This window comes from Neomonachus schauinslandi, chromosome 5, assembly GCF_002201575.2.
Source record: "Neomonachus schauinslandi chromosome 5, ASM220157v2, whole genome shotgun sequence".
NCBI lineage: Eukaryota > Metazoa > Chordata > Mammalia > Carnivora > Phocidae > Neomonachus > Neomonachus schauinslandi.
In genome coordinates this window covers 159,423,615-159,428,582 of record NC_058407.1, presented here as the reverse complement: position 1 = coordinate 159,428,582, position 4,968 = coordinate 159,423,615, and positions in this window count along the sequence as shown.

Genomic DNA, 4,968 nt, shown 5'->3' with positions numbered 1-4,968 from the left:
AAAAAAAGCTTAAGAATGGCTGCGGCCCCTTTAAGACCTGCCCGCTTCCTTTTCCTCCCTCCGCCCCTTTCCATCGGCGCGTACCAAAGCGCAGAGGGAGGAGGGGGGCAGAGAAGCCTCGGCGCCGAGCAGGGGGGAACCCAGAAGGAGAGGTCAAAAGAGAAGGAGGCCTCGATGACTGACTCTCCTTTCCTTTCTCCGGAGGGTATAGCTTCCTGGAGACAGGACAAGGGGAAAACATTCCGCCCCGGGTCTACGCGTCCCCGAGAGGCAAGGTTATTTAGTACAGCCCACAGTTTTTTTTTTTCCTGCCCCGCCCCCTATCTCCGACCTCATTTGCTCTCGCCGGCTCCAGGCCGCGAGAGAGCGGCTAGAGAGGCTGGAGGGCGGCCGAGGGCGGGGTTGCTGCTTGCGCGCCCCTAGTGGTAGGAGGATTCGGCCCCAGGCACCACCCTATGTGATCTTCCCGTTTCTCAGACTTCTGGCGCTGGGGTCACCATCCCCAAGGAGGGATCCAAACGGAGGTGGAACGGAGACCAGAGGAGCAAATGGGACGTGCTGGGAAAATGCCCCCCCACACACACACACCCGGCCCCCGCCTTTGGTTCTAGAATCCCTAATATCCTGGCAACGGGGCTGCAGAACGTCCACAGACAGCAAGGTTTTTATAGCAACGGGTAGCTGCACCACCCCGGGTCCCCCTCTTTCCAGCCTTCCTCCCCAGCTCCTACCCGCCCCCCCGGTCCCCTGAGACCTAAACAGCGGCTCCTTAGCCCTCCCTGTTTCCCTCCTGCCCAAGATTTCAACTCATCTGCCAGGTGGGGGGCAGTAAGCCGGCTGGTGCCTTGTCTTGGGAGGGGCCTCAGGTGGGAGGAAGGAGAGTGCTCCTGGGCCACCCCTCTCCCTCCCCCAGGCAAAGATTTGTTTTTTCAGGGAGAGAACCGGACAGCAGGATGGTTCATCTAAAGGCCTTACTTAAATCTGGCCCTTGAAGAATGGTGGTGGGATGGGTTTGGGGAAAGTGGGCTGGTTTCTCAGCCTAACACAGGTGTCACCTGTTTCCAGGGGGATGGCATCCACACCTACCAGGAATGAGGAGAAGAAGGGCAGCAGGATGTCCCAAGCTGCAACCCCCTCGGGTGGAGGTCTGGTGAGCATGGGAGTGAGCCGAAGTGAATGGAGAGCTCCTTGGTCAAGGGCACTGACACCTCCAGCCTTGAGACTGTAGTCTCAACCCTGAGCCCATAGCCCCCAGCACTTGGCCCTGAGGTTCTCAAAGACTGCCCCCCATTTCCGGTGCCTTCTCTGCCAAATCTCAAGAATCAGCCCTCCAATACCAGACTCAGACCTTAGACCCAGAGCTCCCAGCCTGGGAGCCCCCAGACTCAGGACTCCCATGTGGGAACTCCCAGGCTGAGCCCCTCTGATTTCCCCTTTTGCAGAAGGTTTCATTATCCAGATCTGAGGAATTCCTGACCCGGATCAGCACAGAACTCACCAATGAGGCCTTGTTTATTGCTGGCTGCCACATGAACTCTGTGCCCACCAAGGAAAAACAGACCCAGGATCGAGGGACTCAGATATCCAAACACGGTGACCCCCCCCACTCCAGGACCACTGTGTCCGGAGACCCTACCATACCCTGAGTTCCAGTCCCTAACCCCTCCCAACCACAGCTGACCTTTCCAACAATCTGTGCCCACCTCCCTGAACTCACAGCCAGCCCTTGGACTCCCACCCTCCAACTCACCTAGTACCCACTCCTCACTGCTGGCCAGGAACACCTCAGCACCTTTCTCCCTAGCCACATCTCTTTCTGGCTATGGGGGCAATAATTTCTCTGACTTGGGCCTCTACTTCCAGTGTTCTTCAAGACCCGAGGCACTGATACCTGGTGAGTGAAGCTTCAAGGGAGAGGCCCTTTGTCCTGGGAGAAGGATGAGGAGCCTGGAGGGGAGAGAGTGAGGGTTTAACAACATCCTAGCAGGGTAGGGGAATTCTAAAACCGCGTAGTCTGATTCTCTTCTGCTCTGATCCTCGAATTCCGAATTCTCAGCCCTCCCCTTTCCCTCTGCCTTCTCTAGTTCTGACAGAAACCGTACCCGCACCAAGGCCCACCTCCTGCCATCCCCTCGTGACAAGGTATATACTGATTCCACGAATGACAAGGCCATTCAGTATTAACCAAACATTTAAAGTTCACAGGATATGCCAGTCCCGGTTTTAGGAGCTCGGGACCCAGAAATGAAGGATACAGTCTCTGCCCTGGAAGAGTTCACAGTTTAGCGTGGTGCCAGTCACGTAGATGGTCAGTTACAACATGATATGGATCAGTGCCTATAATAGAATTGGAAACAACGAGAAGAGTGCTTATCCCAGCCTTGGGCTAGGAAGGAAAGGAATCATGGAGCTTCCTGGTGGAGGTGACATCTAAAGAAAGAATCTTCCAGGAAAAAAATGGGTTGGTCAGGGTATTCCAAGTGGTAGGGCTTGTATGAGCAAAGACATGAGGTGAGTTTCAGCAGAGTGAATGGGAGTGTGTCTGTGTTCTTAGGGTGGGAGAGAAAGTGGGATCAGAGGGCAGTTTAGCTGCTGGAGTACGGAGGCGTGGTAGTCAGGGTCTACTCAGAGACCTCATGCGGGCGTGCCTTAAGATCAGGAGCCCCTGAAGAGATTTGAGCAAGGGAGGTTGTAATTTTAGATAGTCACTCCGGTGGTCAGTGGGGGGAGTGAGCTGGAAAGGGGAGATGAGAGGTGGAGGCCAGTTAGCAGTTATGCCAAGAGACTAAGCTGGTGAGGATCGGGTCCTGAACTGTCATAGTAATAGTAGAGATGAGAGGAGGGGCAGATATGAGAAATAAAGACCAGGAAAACTGAGTTTGGTCATTGAGTAGAAATGGTAGGGGGGGGGGAAAAAAAAGGAAATCAGATGACCCGTCCCCACATTTCTGACTTCTGTAACTTAAGTCTGATGATGTCATGCTTCTGCTCTGAACTCCATGATAACGATAGTTCCCCGTTTCAGAGGAAAAGCCAAAGTCCTTCAGTGGCTTACAGGGCCTCTCGCCTCCCCCCACCCCACTGTCTCTCTGACCTCATTGCTTAGAACTGCTCACCTTGTCTCCCTCTGTTCCCAGCCATGCCAGCCTCCTCAGTCTTCCTGGAGCATGGCAGCCATGCTCCCACCTTTGGGCAGGTTGAGTTTGAGGTGCCTCTGGGAAGACCAGGTGGAAATACCATGTCGATAGTTGGAAATAGGGCTTCAAAACTCACCAGGGATGTCTGGGCTGGTGATAGAAATTGGATTTAGGAGGGAGTCGGCAGTTGAAGGCTGTGTGGGGGTTATGCAGAGTAAGCAGGAAGAGGGCGCTGAGGCTGGAGTCCGGAAGACTCTCTCCATGTGAGGAGTTGGTGGAGGAGAAGAGAGGGGGTCATGAGGAAGGCAGAGAAGGAGCTGACCGCAGATGTTTATTGAGTGTCCAGTATGTGCCGGGTCCACCAGGTCTTATGGATGGTCAGTTTTCTGGGGCTGCTACTTCCAGTGTTCATGACCAAGACCAGTGGCACAATTCTTAACCTCAGGGAGCTGGCCTTCTAGTGCCTTTGGGACATTTGAACTTTCCCAATTGGGCTTTGGTGTTAGAAGCAGCTTGAAGTAGCAGGAGAGCCCTGGGCCTTAACAGCTAATCTGCTCTCAACCTGATAGTTAGCCTTGTGCAAGTTGCTTCCTTTCTCCCCATATGTCAAATGGGGGCCTTGGACAAGATGCTCTGTAAGGACCCTACCTGCCCGTACAGTGGTTTCCTGTTCCTTCCCAAATGGCACTTGATTGAGAATTTCATCCTGAGCCAATACCCTCTCATCCTCTGGGCAGCACCCCATGGTCCCAAGAGACTTTCCCTTCCTCATCCTCAAGAACATGGAAGCCTACAGATCTTTGAACTGCTCCTCGAATTATAGGTCATTGTAGGTGGGCAAAATATTGAGTCGGGGAATGGGTGAGCGGATGAGCCGATGCAGAAGGTAGGCCAATGGATGAATGGATAAATGGATGGACAAATCCACTGAACGTTTATTAGGCACTGTGTATGTACCAGCACTGCTGTAGGGGCTGGAGGATAGAAGTGAGCAAGGTAGACTCCCTTGCTTTTGAGAAGTTTAAATGGGGGCTGAGTTATTAGGTGGAAGAGGGCTGAGTGGGTGGACAGGTGGATGAGGGATAGATGGACAGGCAGACGGATGAATAGAATGTGTGCATGGGTAGAATGATGAGTAGATGTGTGGGTGGATAAATACGTGCATGGATGGATGGTGGGTGCATGGGTGGGGGAAATGGGGAATGGTGGGTGGATAGAGAGATGAGTGGGGGATGGGGTTGGATGGAGAGGTGAGGGATAGAAGGAGAACATAGGAGCGTTGGGTCCAAAGAATCAGAAGGCTCTTTTTCTTTTCTAGGGAGCTGGGCTTAGCAGCTTGACATCTGGGGGATGACCGCACCCTTCTTTGGTGCTGCTCTTGACCTCTCTCGCTCTCTCCCATTGTGTCCTTCTAGAACATGCGTCAGACCTCCTCATTCACAAGTCACTAACGCTTCGGTTTGCTGGGGACTCCTGGTCATAAGCAGCAGCACACTCGAAGCCTCCCAGGTGTTCTGGAAGCATCTCACACCTTTCCACCCGCAGCTGGCAAAGACATCACCAGAAATCAAAGGCTTTAATAAAAAGAGAGAGGTCCTTCCCTCTTCCCAACCCAGGCCGGGCTCTGGAGTGGCTTCTCTGGGGTGGAGATGTGAGAGGGTGGCCCTTTCCTTTTTTTCTTTCTTTCTTTCTTTCTTTCTTTCTTTCTTTCTTTCTTTCTTTCTTTCTTTCTTCCTTCCTTCCTTCCTTCCTTCCTTCCTTCCTTCCTTCCTTTCTTTCTTCCTCTTTTCTTCTTTTTCTTCTCCTTTCTTCTTCTTCTTCTTCTTCTTCT